The following is a 19,383-nucleotide window of genomic DNA, read 5'->3' on the forward strand; positions in this document are numbered from 1 at the left end:
TGGGTCTCAAGACGCCACCGCTCGACGAATACACTGATCAGCGGCTCATCAAGCTTGAACCAATAATCATTCAACCTTGCAACATGCAGCAAATTTGCACGATCTAAGTAGGGCAGGATACAATCATGCATTACCATCTTCTGTTGCCTATGAATGCTCCTAATGCATCGAGTTGGTTGGCAAAATATAAATTTTAAACCCACAATTAAACAGTGATATATTTATATAAATACAAAAATCTCGAAGCAATCCACAATAAAACCATGTTCAACAGGCTCAGAACCCACAAAAGTCACTAGTTATATTTCGATAATAAAAATATCACAAGATTAACATCACAAGCCTAACTTTATCACATGTGTAACATCAAAAAACAAAAATTGATCATAAACAAATTTTTCTCCATCACTAAAAAACTCGACGTATAACATCTCGTGCACCAACCAAGAACCTACGAGATCACTAGACAACGCATCCTACAACATGCTGAGACCCAATGTTCTAACGTCCATATTCAAACTATATTTAACTCATCAACATACCAATGTAACTAACAAAAGAACTATAACATCAACCAACTCAACTAAATATGGATTCCAATAAGAAACCTCTTGGTCGATAAATATGCGACATGCGCAATGCCATTCAAGCGGTACATGTCTCCTAGGTTGGCAGTCATCCTCGCACACCTCGCCGCTCTCTGCCTCACTACACCGGACAGTGGCTACTCCGTCCTATCCGCCACCGCACCGCCGCCGGATAATGCCGACCACCTCAGCTCACTGCCACCCCTCCCTTCGCTGCTGGCTATCTTTCTTACCCACCTTCTCTCCCAAAGCTTTTGGCAAGGAAGGAAATGGAGGCTGGTGGTCCAATTCGTGAATCACCGCAAGGTCTACAGGGGTCCAAATGAGCTTACATCGTTGCAGCCTCCTTAGGGTTTCCTCCCTCATACATTAATCACGCCAGGGCTTCAAGGGTCTCATAAATGAGCATAAATTGCTCTAGAATACTGGGTGTTCTCTTTTGCACGTAAATTGTGTCTCCCTAGTGAGTTTCAGCTTGCCAACATGTGACTCACTCTAGCCTAGGATGATTTATGTCAACTCCTAATCCCCTGAGCCCTGGCATGATTTATGCCTCCTTCCAAATCCCCATTCATGCATAAATCGTCCTAGGGTGGCAAGACTAACATATTATATAAACCCCAGCTCCCTAAGATGATTTATATAATAGTGGAAATAGGGTATTCATGTTTCAAATTATGATTTAGGGGAGTAATTTCTTTCTCCCTTTATTTTATTTAAGTAAAAAATCCAAATTTTTAGACGCGCTCTTTTTTTCTGCATTTAATTTTTGGTTTTGTTAGGTAGACAATGATTTTTGTAAATAATGTGAACAATAGATTTTAAAATTGATCCAATAAAGTAAAAAAAAAATACTCTACCCCCAAATTACCTCATAAATCTTAACATTAGGATAACTATTTACACACCTAGTGAGTTAAACATCCAGTCATTGTTAATTGTGCATGAATAAATCGAATCAAAAGAAATAACCATCCAATTAAAAATAAAGAACATAATCATTTACATATCTATTGAATTGAATATCCGACATATCCATTGTTCACATTGTTTAGTATTCTTATTGTCTACCTATACTTTTTCTTTAATTTTTCCTTCAAATTTTAGGAAATCTTACACAATAGTTAAAAGCAACAATTTTACATCCACTGGTTAAGATGTTTTTCTTAATATACCAAGAGGACACTCTACTATATCGATTAAAATTGTATAGAGAGAAAATATAAATTTTTTTGTAGTTATTTTTTATTATATTATTACTATTCAAAATGTGGGTCCTAGTTTCTTAAGTACTATTTTATTTCATAAAAAAACTGTAAACTTACATCTTTATCCTATAATTCATCTATATCAAGACTTAGAAACCCATTTCACAACCTTAACAAGAAAAACTTATGAGGATATTTTACTTAATATATAGTAGAAATTTTGAACCCCAAGAGTTGGTTATAAAAGGGAGTTCCTTTTATTAATTAGACTACGAATTTTTAACCTCAGTCGATAGTTATGATTTGAATAATTTGGATTCAAGAATCGTGTAACTTATAAAAACATGCATGTACTGCATGGTAGCGTTTTGCTGAGTGCTAACCATTAATACGTTCCAAAGTTCATTTCAAAGCTTCTTATATTGCTTGAGGAGTTAGATGACCCTAGTTAGAAAGTAGAAACAAATTAAAGTTGCAGACATACATCTTGCTGCAGAAAAATTGAAGAAAATGAAGCAGCTATAAATTACAAATAATAGCACATGAAATCATTTAATTTGAGGGAGAGGGAGTATTAATTATTCCCTTGCTTTAGTTGTGTAAAAACTAAAAAGACCGTAGCAAATTTGTTTTAAACATAAAAATTTTGTTGAATCAGTTAAATTTTTATTGAAAAAATTGTTAAAAATTATATATTTTAGGACAAGTTACATAAATAAATAAATTGGACTTTAAACTTATATAATTACTGAAACTTATTACATTTTTGTCCTGTTTTAATTTTATGTAAATCGCTACAAGATGTATGGTTTGTATTTTGCACGTAATCCGCTACAAAGTAGCACAGATTATGTTAAAATTTGTGCCATGCAGAAACTATTAGAAGGTGTCATGGTTTCTAAAGAACCTGGACCATGCATAAACCGTTACGGGGTCTAGCAATTTATGAAGAAACATGGGTAGCGTAATTCGTTGCACCCTGTAGCGGATTATGTATACGTGGATTCTCTATATATACTAGTGGAAGGTAATTGTGAAGAAGTAGAGTGTCATTTTTAGGATGCTACCTCTCAACGAATGCATTTACCATAGACTCTCCAACCAGAAGCAATGAATGTTTAGTGTAGTCAAGTAATATAAACCAGCCCTTTTTAAATAAAGTATAATCTGCTCATGTAGAGACATATTCTATTGTCTCTAAATACTGTAAATACACCTACTTAACTGCATCATATGATAAAAATAAAGGTAAAACACGTGAAGAAACGAAATACATACCAATATTACATGAAAGTCTCAAAACAAATAACATTACATGCATATCCATTTGCCTATTTATATGTAAATCGAATTTATTATATTCGATTTAGGCCTAGTCAATATAATTCAAATCAATATGATTCGATTTAGTAGGTAAAGTGTTAAATTGACTTATATAGCTTCAATTTTCTTGGTTAGAAACGTTGTTTTAACTAGCACATGGTAACTCAAATCAATGGACTTCGAATTGAACTCATAATAAATTGAAACAAGTGGTTTCGATTTACGTCCCTACTAAATCGAATGTGATGGCTTCGATTTATAGTCATTGAATAGCATAGGTAAATCAAAGCCAATAGAATCACTTTACTAATATTACACCTATATATAGAATTCGAATTTAGTTATTTCGAATTATAAATCACTTTCTCCCCCACCACCAAAAACCAATGTGATAAAAAACTTTGACAATAACCCTACCAAATTCAAATCTGAACACATAGAGAACGACTCAGACTGTATCTATCAGTTAGATAGAGTTGTGCATATTGCTAGTGTCGTCCATAAAGAGATTAATGAATGAAAAAAAATTTTTCAACATAAGGTAATAATGCTAGTAATGTTAACATGCTTCTTCTAGTAGTTGTTTATAAACCTTAGTTAGGAATTAGAAAATTAATTTTAAAATATAAACAGTAGTTAGAAGTAGTGATTTAGTAGTTAGTTAGATTTTAAAATTCGAAATGTTATTTATAAATATTAGTTAGAGTAGTGACTGAAGGTTCTGTTAGTATTTTTAAGTTATTAATTTTATATTGTATTGTATAGTGAGAATTAGTTTAGTTATGATTCACTTTAACTCAACAGTCGCACTCATAATAGTGATTGAAGATTGCGATATGTTTTAAACATTAAAGTTAAATTTTTATTAGAGTTTTTCGTATTAGGCCCATTTAGATTTAGTATTTTATCTTTTGGTTGAACATGTAAGATTATATATTTGGGTTTAGGATTTTTTTTAATTTGGTCATGCATTATTTAATATTCCTTTAGTGACACTATTTTGTTATGGTTCTTATAAATAATTTTTTATCGTTGTGCAATCCACCGCTGTATCACCTACATGAAAAGGCAACACACTATGTCCTTGGATGACAGGATCGTGTTGTACTTGCAGATGGCTAGTATATACCATCTTGCGAGGCTGAATGAGACTTGGTTTATGTTAAATGAGTCATTAGTAAGTGCATTTATGGAGAGATGACGTCCGAATACGCACACGTTTTACATGTCATTCGGAGAGTACATGATTACATTGTAGGATGTAGCGTACCTGTTAGGGCTCCTGATCGACGGTCAGTATGTCAGTGGATGCCTCACGGACTTTGAGAGATACATCGACGGTGGAGTTAGATGCATCAACAGGTTTACGGTGAAGTGCAGTTAGATGCAACAGGAATGATATTGGAATTGTCGTCCTGAGCAACTGCCATGAGCAGTATACCCCCGTCTTTGCCGTATAGGTGGGTCCCGTCAACATTAACCAACGAATTACAATGCCAGAAGGCCTTGATACACGGTGGGCATGTCCAAAAAAGCAAATGGAAATAAGTTGATGACTCATCGACTTGTCCATCAACTTGCACAAGACTCGTCCTCAGCACTGCAACACTACCTAGCATCGTGATCTTTACACCCAGTACTCATCGCGGAAACTCATTATATAACTCCTCCCAATCTCCGTAAATCTGTTCCACGGCCTTCTGCTTAGCCAACCAAACTTTCCTATAAGTCGGTCTAAAACCGAAATGTGTATTTGTCTCATTTTATAATACCTTGATCCACACGCCAACATTAACTCTAATCATAGGCAGTATGAAAGCCGATGTATCATGGTAATCAAGCATCCTGTGATCAATAGATATCAAGGTGGCCAGACAAGTATAGGGTTCATTGTACCATCTTATCTCCCAAATACCCATGCGCTAGCGAAGAATGATCTGAATCAACTATGTACACCCGTTGCCAAAATCCTTACACTTTCCATGGCACTTACGATGATCGGATTCCAACACTTTGTACTCAACCCCATAGCGGATGCTATAAGTCTTTACGCTTAACACGACCTCCTCTTTATCCTAAAATTGCTGCCTAACTTGAAACTCAGTCGGAGCTCCTGTATCCTAAGCATCTCTTACCCCAAATTCAAAAAGTACTCCTGGTAACCCCTGCTGTGTCATGACATCGAAGTCCAGAGTTGAAAAGTGCACCGGGGGTACTAATGAGTTTCTAAACTAGATGCTCCACCACCCTTGACCGGAGTACTCCTCGCGATGTCATCATCACTATCATGGCAATCGTGGCGGGCTCCATATCATCATCATCATCCCGCAGTACATCCTCGACTCTGTTCGGTGCTCCACCTTCTCCGAAAACCAAGACCATAACAGGTGTACCGGCCATGGCAATAGCAAACTCACTAAAGGATTAATCATCACCTACTTCTCCATCACGATTGCAGCTAAGATTAACTACGAAGTACGCAGATGCAACCAAAATTGCTTCAGGTGCAATTATAGACATAAATGATGAAGCACCAAATGGTCTCGAACTGGAGTCGGCTGGCATTGCTGAAAATTAACGATTCTGGTTTGAACCTCCTAAACTATAGACCACATCTACAAACTTGGCCAATAACTCAGGGGTCCTCACCTAAAAAAACTGGCAATGACAATAGAATATAACTTTTAAATCTTCATTACTGTCTATAACGAATGAATCGTACTTCACACCATCACACAACATAAAAATCAAAATTCTATAGAATAACTTTCCCACTCGTTTCATGACATGCAGTCCCAGTTTTTTTTATTATAGTATTCTGAAACTCGTAGAATGATTGAGAAAAATACTTAGCAGATCCTTATCAATAAATTTTATTCCAAATTGCGTTGTTTTCTTAATCGATCCTCTGTAGTGAACCAAAACTAAAAAGCTATCATCACTAGCAATTGTGAGTCCCCACTATGATGAAAAATTCACATTCAACTCCTATTTATATATGTTAGTATCCTAATAAATCGAATTAATTCAGCTCGATTTATACACATAGACATAACTACATAGTAAATTGAATCTAGTGCATTCGATTTACCACCAGGCACCATTGCTTATAAATCAAATTCGTTACATTTGATTTACTAGTTGACTGTAAATCGAATTGATTTCATTCGATTTACTAGGGTTCATTGCAAATCGATACAAGTTGATTTGATTTAGCGCCATAATGGCTAATTCGAATTCAGTTACTTTGAGTTATATAGATTTATGAAACACTACTAATTCGTATATTTTTAATTCGATTTAGTACTACAAGACCTAATTTGAATTCAATGAATTCGATTTATATAAATATATGAATGAAGACCTGCATGTAACATTTTTTATTTTGAGACTTTTATGTAATATTGGTATGTGTTTGGTTTATGCATGTGCTTTACCCTAAAAATAACCACATCCTAACTAAATTCTAATACATACAAGCCTAAACCATAAAATATTACTAAAAATGTCTTAATTTGGTGCAAAAAATACATAGCTTTATCTAACTATCTTTTAGAAGTGAGAATAAAAACATAAAAATTCTAATATATTAAAGCCTAATCAATAAAGTATTGATAAAAAAATTCTAATCAAAGTTTACCTATACGAATGTGTGTTATCTATCCAATCTAAAAATACACAAAAACTCCAAAAATGTTACATAACAAAAAATATTTAATTTCACTTACATATTTAATAATTGCGTAAAAAATATTTTAATCCGGTGCAAAAACTACATAGTTGTTATCTAATTAATCTTTTAGAAGTGATAATAAACAATATAAAAATTTTAATATATTAAAGCTTAATCAATAAATTACTGATAAAAAATCTAATCAAAGTTCACATACACAAATGTGTATTATTTATCCCATCTTTTAAATAAACAAAATTCTAAAAATGTTATGTAACAAAAAATATTTAATTCCACTTACATATTTAGACAGTTACAACTTTTATAGTTAAAAGAAAACAAACTAATCTCTTTATTGATGCTTCCGGCAACGTGAGCAACGCCATTAATGTAAACTCTGGATAATTAATAAATAATTAGTCAATAAATTAATTAGTATTTAAAAAAATTAGAAAGTTATTATAGTTTAATGAGGTAGAAATAATTAAAATATGAATTTTGACACTAATTTAAAAGTTTTGGCTCAAAATTGGGCCAATGAGTCGAACTGATTGGACTGGACCCAAGGCCCAATATATATAAATCCACACTTAGTGATTCAGCCACTCAACCCCTCCCTTTTGTGTGAAACACGCTGAGGAAGAAGGAGATATTTCAAAAACACCCAAACCCTTGTCCCCAAATATTCAATCATCCATAACTTTCAATCTGAAGTTTCGAATGACAAGCCGTTTGTGACCACACGTTCGTCTTGGAATTATCTACAAAATTTACTGAACAATTTGGTAAGAAAATCACATTTTCTTACCCAATTCTCCCCTTTTCAGTTTCGAAATCTTGGGTCTTGGTATTGAGAAATTGAATGATTTTAATGGTTTATGTAAACTCTAGCAGCGGATAATCATTGGGTTTTGTCCGCATGACTCGTGGGTAAGGTAAGAACTTATTAACCCTAATGAATTATTGGATTAGTGAGTCATATAATGATTATAATGATGTTGTGTGAGGTAGATTAAATTCTTGTTGAATTGAAGTTCAATTTGGTGGTTTGGCACTACCTTCGAGTGTTTGGGCTTGCGAAATTGGAAATTGTGGCTTGGAGCTTGTGAAGGAGAGGCAATTTAAGGTATTTTGGCTAGGGAAGAATCGGTCAAGATATGGTTTTGGTTTCTCGTAAATAACGTATGATGTAACGTAAAAATTTAGGCTAGTTGAATGTAGGATAAGTTGAACTACGTGCATATGTTGAGGCTTTGTGATTTCTCGTGAAAATGTTGAGTTATTATGAGAATATGTTGATTGATGATGTTGATAGAGATTGTTGATGATTATTGATAATTGTGATGATTTATGATGACAATAAGTAGTGATGACGATGGCTTCAATGATAATGACTTGTGTAGTTTTGATTTTTGATTAATTGGAATGAAAGTGGTAAATTGAGTTTATGATGAGCGGATAATTTGTACGCTTTTTGGCATTGTTTTTAGTATGTTTTTAGTATGATCTAGTTAGTTTTTAGTATATTTTTATTAGTTTTTAGTTAAAATTCACTTTTCTGGACTTTACTATGAGTTTGTGTGTTTTTCTGTGATTTCAGGTATTTTCTGGCTGAAATTGAGGGATCTGAGCAAAAATCTGATCCAGAGACTAAAAAGGACTGCAGATGCTGTTGGATTCTGACCTCCCTGCACTCGAAGTAGATTTTCTGGAGCTACAGAAGCCCAATTGGCGCGCTCTCAACGGCGTTGGAAAGTAGACATCCTGGGCTTTCCAGCAATATATGATAGTCCATACTTTGCCCAAGATTTGATGGCCCAAACCGGCGTTCAAAGTCACCCTCAGAAATTCCAGCGTTAAACGCCGGAACTGGCACCTAAATGGGAGTTAAACGCCCAAACTAGCATAAAAGCTGGCGTTTAACTCCAAGAAGAGTCTCTACACGAAAATGCTTCATTGCTCAGCCCAAGCACACACCAAGTGGGCCCGGAAGTGGATTTTTATGTCATTTACTCATCTCTGTACACCCTAGGCTACTAGTTTTCTATAAGTAGGACCTTTTGCTATTGTATTTTAATATCTTTGGATTGTTTTTGATCCTTTGATCATCTTTGGACATCTAGTTCTTAGATCATTGGGAGGCTGGCCTCACGGCCATGCCTAGACCTTGTTCTTATGTATTTTCAACGGTGGAGTTTCTACACACCATAGATTAAGGTGTGGAGCTCTGCTGTACCTCGAGTATTAATGCAATTACTATTGTTCTTCCATTCAATTCCGCTTGTTCTTGTTCTAAGATATCACTTGTTCTTCAACTTGATGAATGTGATGATCCGTGACACTCATCATCATTCTCACTCATGAACAAGGTGACTGACAACCATTCTTGTTCTACAAGCAATCAAGGCTCTAGTGAATATCTCTTGGATTCCTGATAACACGATGCATGGTTGATCGCCTGACAATCGAGTGCTCGCCTGACAAACGAGCCAGCCATTCCGTGAGATCAGAGTCTTTGTGGTATAGGCAGGACCTGATGGCGGCATTCAAGAGAATCCGGAAGGTCTAACCTTGTCTGTGGTATTCTGAGTAGGATTCAATGATTGAATGACTGTGACGTGCTTCAAACTCCTAGCAGGCGGGGCGTTAGTGACAGACGCAAAAGTATCAATGGATATTATTCCGGCCTGACCGAGAACCGACAGCTGAATTCCGCTATGCCGTGACAGGGCATATGCCAATCGCTTTCACTGAGAGGATGGGAGGTAGCCACTGACAATGGTGAAACCCTACACGAGCTTGCCATGGAAAGGAGTAAGAAGGATTGGATGAAGACAGTAGGAAAGCAGAGAGACGGAAGGGAAGGCATCTTCATGCGCTTATCTGAAGTTCCTACCAATGAATTACATAAGTATCTCTATCTTTACCTTTTATGTTATTTTCGTTCATCACCATCATACATTTGAGTCTGCCTGACTAAGATTTACAAGATGACCATAGCTTGCTTCATAGCAACAATCTCCGTGGGATCGACCCTTACTCACGTAAGGTATTACTTGGACGACCCAGTGCACTTGCTGGTTAGTTGTGTGAAGTTGTAGTGATCACAATTTCGCGCACCAAGTTTTTGGCGCCGTTGCTGGGGATTGTTCAAGTTTTGAGCAAGCTTTTGGTAACAATGCCAAGGATTGTTCGTGTATGGACAACTGACGGTTCATCTTGTTGCTTAGATTAGGTATTTTTTTTCGAAATTCTTGAAGGTGAATCCTAGAGTTTCATGATGATTTGTTGAAATCTGGCTGGCTGAGAAGCCATGTCTAATCTCATTGGACCGAGGTTTCAACTTATCATCACAAGAGCTTGATGATTTTTATCAGTCTTGCTTTTGGAGCAGTGATCTGCTAAGGCTTGGCTGGCCTTTGGCCATGTCTAGTGTTTTGGACCGAAGCTTTCTTTGAAAGCTTGGCTGGCTGTGAAGCCATGTCTAATTCCTGGACCGGAGTCTTAGACTAGCATTGCACTGATTCCTGGAATTCTCATTAAGAATTTTGATATCTTTTTCCACCTAATTTTCGAAAAAACAAAAAAATCACAAAATCATAAAAACCAAAAATATTTGATGTTTCTTGCTTAAGTCTAGTGTCTCATCTTAAGTTTGGTGTCAATTGCATGCATTCATTCATGTGTCTTAAGGATCTTCAAGTAATTCTTGATGATTTCTTACTCTGATCTTTGAATTCTTTTGGCTTGAGTGTTTATGCGTCTCATATAGTGTCAGTAGTATACAAACTGCTAAGTTTGGTGTCTTGCATGCATTGTTATTTGATTCTTGTTGCATTTTGATTATTAAAAATCCAAAAATATTTTTAATTTGTGTCTTTTCAAGTCAATAATACAAAGAATTGAAGATTCAGAACATACTGCAGAGGAATTATACAGAAAAAGCTGGGCGTTCAAAACGCCCAGTGAAGAAGGACAGACTGGCGTTTAAACGCCAGCCAGGGTACCTGGTTGGGCGTTTAACGCCCAAAAAGGGTGCATTTTGGGCGTTAAACGCCAGAATGTATACCATTCTGGGCGTTTAACGCCAGGATGGTGCTAGGGGGAAGATTTTGTTTTCAAAATCAATTTTTTCAAGTTTTCAAAATTTTTCAAAATCAAATCTTTTTCAAATCATATCTTTTCAATCAAATGTTTTCAAAATCAATTTCTTTCCTTTTTCAAAGATACTTACTAACAATTAATGATTTGATTGAACATCTCAAATTTGTTGCCTTTTCTGTTGAGAAAGGTTTAATGTTTGAATCATATCTTTTCTTGTTAGACAAGTCATTAATTTTTAAAATCAAAATTTTTTAAAATTGTTTTCAAATCATATCTTCTCAATCACATCTCTTTACAACAAATCATATCTTCTCAAATCACATTTTTTTCAAAATCAGTTTTCAATCAAATCTTTTTAATTTCTAATTTCAAAATCTTTTTCAAAAATCACTTGATTTCTTTTCCACTTTCAATTTTCGAAAATTAACAATCAATTTTTAAAATGTTTTTGACATCTTTCTAAATTAATTTTCGAAAATTCTCTTCCCTCCTTCTCACATCCTTCTATTTATGGAGTACTACTCCTTCTTAATGCACAATTCGAACCCTATCCAATCAAGTTCGAATTCTTCTACCTCATTCTTCTATTTTTCCTTTCCTCTGACACCTCAAGGAATCTCTATACTGTGACATAGAGGATTCCACATCTTCTTGTTCTCTTCTCTTTCATATGAGCAGGAGCAGAGACAAAGGCATTCTTGTTGAAGCTGACCCTGAACCTGAAAGGACCTTGAAGAGAAAGCTAAGAGAAGCCAAAACACAACTCTCTTTAGAGGACCTGACCGAATTCTTCAAAGAAGAAGAACACATGGCAGCCAAAAACAACAACAATGCCAACAATGCAAGGAAGGTGCTGGGTGACTTTACTGCACCTACTCCCAACTTCTATGGGAGAAGCATCTCTATCCCTGCCATTGGAGCAAACAACTTTGAGCTTAAGCCTCAATTAGTTTCTCTAATGCAACAGAATTGCAAATTCCATGGACTTCCAATGGAAGATCCTCATCAGTTTTTAGCTGAGTTTTTGCAAATCTGTGACACAGTCAAGACTAATGGGGTTGACCCTGAGGTCTACAGACTGATGCTATTCCCTTTTGCTGTAAGAGACAGAGCTAGAATATGGTTGGACTCACAACCTAAAGATAGCCTGGACTCTTGGGAAAAGCTAGTCAATGCCTTCTTGGCAAAGTTCTTTCCACCTCAAAAATGGAGTAAGCTTAGAGTGGAAGTCCAAACCTTCAGACAGAAGGATGGAGAATCCCTCTATGAAGCTTGGGAAAGATACAAACAATTAATCAGAAAATGTCCTTCTGACATGCTTTCTGAATGGAGCATCATAGGTATTTTCTATGATGGTCTCTCTGAACTATCCAAGATGTCTTTGGATAGCTCTGCTGGAGGATCTCTTCATCTGAAGAAGACGCCTACAGAGGCTCAAGAGCTAATTGAAATGGTTGCAAATAACCAATTCATGTACACTTCTGAAAGGAATCCTGTGAACAATGGGACTAATCAGAAGAAAGGAGTTCTTGAGATTGACACTCTGAATGCCATACTGGCTCAGAACATGATATTGACTCAACAAGTCAATTTAATTTCTCAAAGTCTGTCTGGAATGCAAAATGCACCTGGCAGTACTAAGGAAGCTTCATCTGAGGAAGAAGCTTATGATCCTGAGAACCCTTCAATGGAAGAGGTGAATTACCTAGGAGAACCCTATGGAAACACCTATAATTCTCCATGGAGAAATCACCCAAATTTCTCATGGAAGAATCAAGAGAGACCTCAACAAGGTTTCAATAATAATAATGGTGGAAGAAACAGGCTTGGCAATAACAAGCCTTTTCCATCATCTTCTCAGCAACAGACAGAGAGTTCTAAGCAGAATACCTCTGACTTAGCAACCATGGTCTCTGATCTAATCAAAACCACTCAAAGTTTCATGAATGAAACAAGGTCCTCCATCAGAAATTTGGAAGGACAAGTGGGTCAGCTGAGCAAGAAAGTTACTGAACTCCCTCCTAGTACTCTCCCAAGTAATACAGAAGAAAACCCAAAAGGAGAGTGCAAAGCCATAACCATGGCCGAATATGGAGAGGAAAGAGAGGAGGTGGACGCCACTGAGGAAGACCTCAATGGGCGTGCACCAACCTCCTCTGAGTTCTCCAATGAGGAACCATGGGAATCTGAGGCTCAAAATGAGACCATAGAGATTCCATTGGACTTACTTCTGCCTTTCATGAGCTCTGATGAGTATTCTTCCTCTGAAGAGGATGAGTATGTCACTGAAGAGCAAGTTGCTAAATATCTTGGAGCAATCATGAAGCTAAATGACAAGTTATTTGGAAATGAGACTTGGGAAGATGAACCTCCCTTGCTCACCAAAGAACTGGATGACTTGTCTAGGCAGAAATTACCTCAAAAGAGACAAGATCCTGGGAAGTTTTCCATACCTTGTACCATAGGCACCATGACCTTCAAGAAGGCCCTGTGTGACTTAGGGTCAAGTGTGAACCTCATACCTCTCTCTGTAATGGAGAAGCTAGGGATCTTTGAGGTACAAGCTGCAAAAATCTCACTAGAGATGGCAGACAGCTCAAGAAAACAAGCTTATGGACTTGTAGAGAATGTCTTGGTTAAAATTGAAGACCACTACATCCCTACTGATTTCATAGTCCTAGAGACTAGGAAGTGCTTGGATGAATCCATCATCCTTGGCAGACCCTTCCTAGCCACAGCAAAGGCTGTGATTGATGTTGATAGAGGTGAACTAATCATTCAAGTGAATGAAAAATCCTTGGTATTTAAGGCTCAAGGATATCCCTCTGTCACCATAGAGAGGAAGCTTGAAGAGCTTCTCTCAAATCAGAGTCAAACAGAGCCCCCACAGTCAAACTCTAAGTTTGGTGTTGGGAGGCCACAACCAAACTCTAAGTTTGGTGTTGAACCCCCACATTCAAACTCTAAGTTTGGTGTTGAGAGGTTCCCACATGACTCTGAGTATCTGTGAGGCTCCATGAGAGCCATCTGTCAAGCTACTGACATTAAAGAAGCGCTTGTTGGGAGGCAACCCAATGATTATATTTTATATATTTTCCTTTGTTATTTTATGTTTTTTGTAGGTTGATGATCACAAGAAGTCACAAAATCAATGAAAAAAGCAAAAACAAAATGAAAAACAGGAAGAAAAACAGCACACCCTGGAGGAAGATGTTGCTGGCGTTCAAACGCTAGTAAGCCTAGCAGTTGGGCGTTTAACGCCCAGTCTGGCACCATTCTGGGCGTTTAACGCCAGAAAGGGGCACCAGACTGGCGTTAAACGCCAGAAAAGGGCAAGAACCTGGCGTTAAACGCCAGGAATGGGCACCAGCCCGGCGTTTAATGCCAGAAATAGCTCAAAACGTGATTTTGAGCAACATTTGGTGCAAGGATGACTTTTCCTTGACACCACAGGATCTGTGGACCCCACAGGACCCCCACCTACCCCACCACCACCCTCTCTCTTCTTCCCCCATTCATCAATCACCTCAATACCTCTTCCCCAAAAACCCTTCACCTATCAAATCCCATCTTTCTCTTCACCACTCACATCCATCCTTCATAAAACCCCACCAACCTCACCCTTCAAATTCAAACCACTTTCCCTCCCAAACCCACCCATAATGGCCGAACTACCTTCTCCCCTCTCTCCTATAAATACCCTTCTTCACTCCTTCATTTTCACACAACCTAAACACTACTTTTCCCCCTCTTTGGCCGAACACACCACCATCTCCCTCTTCCTCATTTCTTCTTTTCTACTCTCTTCTTTCTTCTTTTGCTCGAGGACGAGCAAACCTTTTAAGTTTGGTGTGGTAAAAGCGTTGCTTTTTCGTTTTTCCATAACCATTTATGGCATCCAAGGCCGGAGAAACCTCTAGAAAGAGGAAAGGGAAGGCAAAAGCTTCTACCTCCGAGTCATGGGAGATGGATAGATTCATCTCAAGGGTGCATCAAGACCACTTCTATGAAGTTGTGGCCTTGAAGAAGGTGATCCCCGAGGTCCCCTTTTTACTCAAAAAGGGTGAATATCCGGAGATCCGCCATGAGATCCGAAGAAGAGGTTGGGAAGTACTTACCAACCCCATTCAACAAGTCGGAATCTTGATGGTTCAAGAATTCTATGCCAATGCATGGATCACCAAGAACCATGATCAAAGTATGAACCCGGATCCAAAGAATTATCTTACTATGGTTCGGGGGAAATACTTGGATTTTAGTCCGGAAAGTGTAAGGTTGGCATTCAATTTGCCCATGATGCAAGGAGATGAACATCCTTACACAAGAAGGGTCAACTTTGATCAAAGGTTGGACCAAGTCCTCACAGTCATATGTGAAGAGGGCGCACAATGGAAGAGAGATTCAAGAGGCAAGCCGGTTCAATTGAGAAGGCATGACCTCAAACCCATGGCTAGAGGATGGTTAGAGTTCATTCAACGCTCAATCATTCCCACTAGCAACCGATCCGAAGTTACTCTAGACCGGGCCATCATGATTCATAGCATCATGATTGGAGAAGAAGTGGAAGTTCATGAGGTTATAGCCCAAGAACTCTATAAAGTGGCGGACAAGCCTTCCACCTTGGCAAGGCTAGCCTTTCCTCATCTCATTTGTCACCTCTGTTATTCAGTTGGAGTTGACATAGAAGGAGATACCCCCATTGATGAGGACAAGCCCATCACCAAGAAAAGGATGGAGTACACAAGAGACCCCTCTCATCAAGAGATCCCTGAGATGCCTCAAGGGATGCACTTTCCTCCACAAGACTATTGGGAGCAAGTAAACACCTCCCTAGGAGAACTAAGTTTCAACATGGGACAACTAAGGGTGGAGCATCAAGAACACTCCATTCTCCTCCATGAAATTAGAGAAGATCAAAGAATCATGAGAGAGGAGCAACAAAGACAAGGAAGAGACATTGAGGAGCTCAAGCACTCCATAGGATCTTCAAGAGGAAGAAAGAGCCGCCATCACTAAGGTGGACCCGTTCTTTAATTTCCTTGTTCTTTATTCTTCTGTTTTTCGAATTTTATGCTTATGTTTGTCTATGTTTGTGTCTTATGATCATTAGTGTCTTAGTGTCTATGCCTTAAAGTTATGAATGCCCTATGAATCCATCACCTTTCTTGAATAAAAACGTTCTTAATTGAAAAAGAAAAAGAATTGCATGAATTTTGAATTTTATAACAGTTTAATTATTTTGATGTGGTGGCATTACTTTTGTTCTCTGAATGTATGCTTAAACAGTGCATATGTCTTTTGAGTTTGTGGTTCATGAATGTTGGCTCTTGAAAGAATGATGAAAAAGGAGACATGTTACTGAGGATCTGAAAAATCATAAAAAATGATTCTTGAAGCAAGAAAAAGCAGTGAATACAAAAAAAAAAGAGAGAAAAGCGAAAAAAAAAACGAAAAAAAAGAGAGAAAGAAAAGAAAGGAAAAAAAAGGGGGGAATAAAGTTGTGATCCAAGGCAATAAGAGTGTGCTTAAGAACCCTGGACACCTCTAATTGGGGACTTTAGCAAAGCTGAGTCACAATCTGAAAAGGTTCACCCAATTATGTGTCTGTGGCATGTATGTATCCGGTGGTAATACTGGAAGACAGAGTGCTTTGGGCCACAGCCAAGACTCAATAAGTAGCTGTGTTCAAGAATCATCATACTTAACTAGGAGAATCAATAACACTATCTGGATTCTGAGTTCCTAAAGAAGCCAATCATTCTGAATTTCAAAGGATAGAGTGAGATGCCAAAACTATTCAGAGGCAAAAAGCTAAAAGCCCCGCTCATCTAATTAATACTGATCTTCATAGATGTTTTTGGAGTTCATTGCACATTCTCTTCTTTTTATCTTATTTGATCTTCAGTTGCTTGAGGACAAGCAACAATTTAAGTTTGGTGTTGTGATGAGCGGATAATTTGTACGCTTTTTGGCATTGTTTTTAGTATGTTTTTAGTATGATCTAGTTAGTTTTTAGTATATTTTTATTAGTTTTTAGTTAAAATTCACTTTTCTGGACTTTACTATGAGTTTGTGTGTTTTTCTGTGATTTCAGGTATTTTCTGGCTGAAATTGAGGGATCTGAGCAAAAATCTGATCCAGAGACTAAAAAGGACTGCAGATGCTGTTGGATTCTGACCTCCCTGCACTCAAAGTGGATTTTCTGGAGCTACAGAAGCCCAATTGGCGCGCTCTCAACGGCGTTGGAAAGTAGACATCCTGGGCTTTCCAGCAATATATGATAGTCCATACTTTGCCCAAGATTTGATGGCCCAAACCGGCGTTCAAAGTCACCCTCAGAAATTCCAGCGTTAAACGCCGGAACTGGCACCTAAATGGGAGTTAAACGCCCAAACTGGCATAAAAGCTGGCGTTTAACTCCAAGAAGAGTCTCTACACGAAAATGCTTCATTGCTCAGCCCAAGCACACACCAAGTGGGCCCGGAAGTGGATTTTTATGTCATTTACTCATCTCTGTACACCCTAGGCTACTAGTTTTCTATAAGTAGGACCTTTTGCTATTGTATTTTAATATCTTTGGATTGTTTTTGATCCTTTGATCATCTTTGGACATCTAGTTCTTAGATCATTGGGAGGCTGGCCTCACGGCCATGCCTAGACCTTGTTCTTATGTATTTTCAACGGTGGAGTTTCTACACACCATAGATTAAGGTGTGGAGCTCTGCTGTACCTCGAGTATTAATGCAATTACTATTGTTCTTCCATTCAATTCCGCTTGTTCTTGTTCTAAGATATCACTTGTTCTTCAACTTGATGAATGTGATGATCCGTGACACTCATCATCATTCTCACTCATGAACAAGGTGACTGACAACCATTCTTGTTCTACAAGCAATCAAGGCTCTAGTGAATATCTCTTGGATTCCTGATAACACGATGCATGGTTGATCGCCTGACAACCGAGTGCTCGCCTGACAAACGAGCCAGCCATTCCGTGAGATCAGAGTCTTCGTGGTATAGGCAGGACCTGATGGCGGCATTCAAGAGAATCCGGAAGGTCTAACCTTGTCTGTGGTATTCTGAGTAGGATTCAATGATTGAATGACTGTGACATGCTTCAAACTCCTAGCAGGCGGGGCGTTAGTGACAGACGCAAAAGTATCAATGGATATTATTCCGGCCTGACCGAGAACCGACAGCTGAATTCCGTTATGCCGTGACAGGGCATATGCCAATCGCTTTCACTGAGAGGATGGGAGGTAGCCACTGACAATGGTGAAACCCTACACGAGCTTGCCATGGAAAGGAGTAAGAAGGATTGGATGAAGACAGTAGGAAAGCAGAGAGACGGAAGGGAAGGCATCTTCATGCGCTTATCTGAAGTTCCTACCAATGAATTACATAAGTATCTCTATCTTTACCTTTTATGTTATTTTCGTTCATCACCATCATACATTTGAGTCTGCCTGACTAAGATTTACAAGATGACCATAGCTTGCTTCATAGCAACAATCTCCGTGGGATCGACCCTTACTCACGTAAGGTATTACTTGGACGACCCAGTGCACTTGCTGGTTAGTTGTGTGAAGTTGTAGTGATCACAATTTCGCGCACCAGTTTAGGCATGTGAAAATGGTATGGAATTGTATTGAATACATTTGGTGCTGATTTGGGTGTAATAACCATGATTTTGGATTGAGAATTTGGAAAGAATAGATGTTTTGGTGTTTTTGGTAAAAGTACATTTTTGACCAACTTCGGTGAGATATAACTTGACTACCGGGTCTTCAATTTATGTGAAACTTATTTCAAATGAAAATTGGGTCCGTGACATTTATGTCGTTAGAAGAACAGATGGAAAATATTTCAAAACGAAAAAATTGTGCGCGTTTAAAGTTTGATGCAAAAATCTTATTTTTCTGAAACTTAGTCATTTTGATGAAAAATGGAGGCTTCTGTATGCGAGATCCTGCATGCGACGCGGGAATTGGGCACTGTCCAGGCGTCCCGCATATGCGGAGCAAGGTCTGCATAGGTGGAACCCTAATTTTAAAAGTTTACGTACGCAAAATTGAGCACGCGACGCGAATAAGATTTGCTGTTTTCCTGACTCGCGCACGTGGACATAGTCTCGTGTACGCGGAACCCTTGTTTAGCAAAAATGTGATTTTTTTCAAAGTTTGTCCAATCCTCTAACTTTCTATACCTCTGTAACTACACTCTATGGTACGATGCCTATTTTTTAAGCCTAGAAAAGAGAGTGAACCTATAGGAGATGTTAAATAGCAGATAATGAGGTTACGGAGGATGGAATTCTAATTGAAAAAATGTAGACGTGCTGATTATGATGTTAATGAGAACTAAAAAGATATTGATTAATCGAGAGTGATAAAGTATTGATGAAATATGATTAATGATTGAGTTAATGTGGATTGTTTGGAAAGGTGCAGAAATGTTATGAATGCATGAATGATGAATTGAACTGATG

General features: G+C 37.8%; 1 non-coding gene across 1 annotated transcript; it reads right to left on the reverse strand.

The window, feature by feature from the left end:
• Positions 1-12,108: 12,108 nt before the first annotated feature.
• LOC130955744 (small nucleolar RNA R71) lies at positions 12,109-12,216 on the reverse strand. The gene has a single exon (XR_009076870.1). It is a non-coding gene; the product is annotated as a small nucleolar RNA R71 (small nucleolar RNA).
• Positions 12,217-19,383: the final 7,167 nt, after the last annotated feature.

This window comes from Arachis stenosperma, chromosome 1 (assembly GCF_014773155.1).
Source record: "Arachis stenosperma cultivar V10309 chromosome 1, arast.V10309.gnm1.PFL2, whole genome shotgun sequence".
Lineage (NCBI taxonomy): Eukaryota > Viridiplantae > Streptophyta > Magnoliopsida > Fabales > Fabaceae > Arachis > Arachis stenosperma.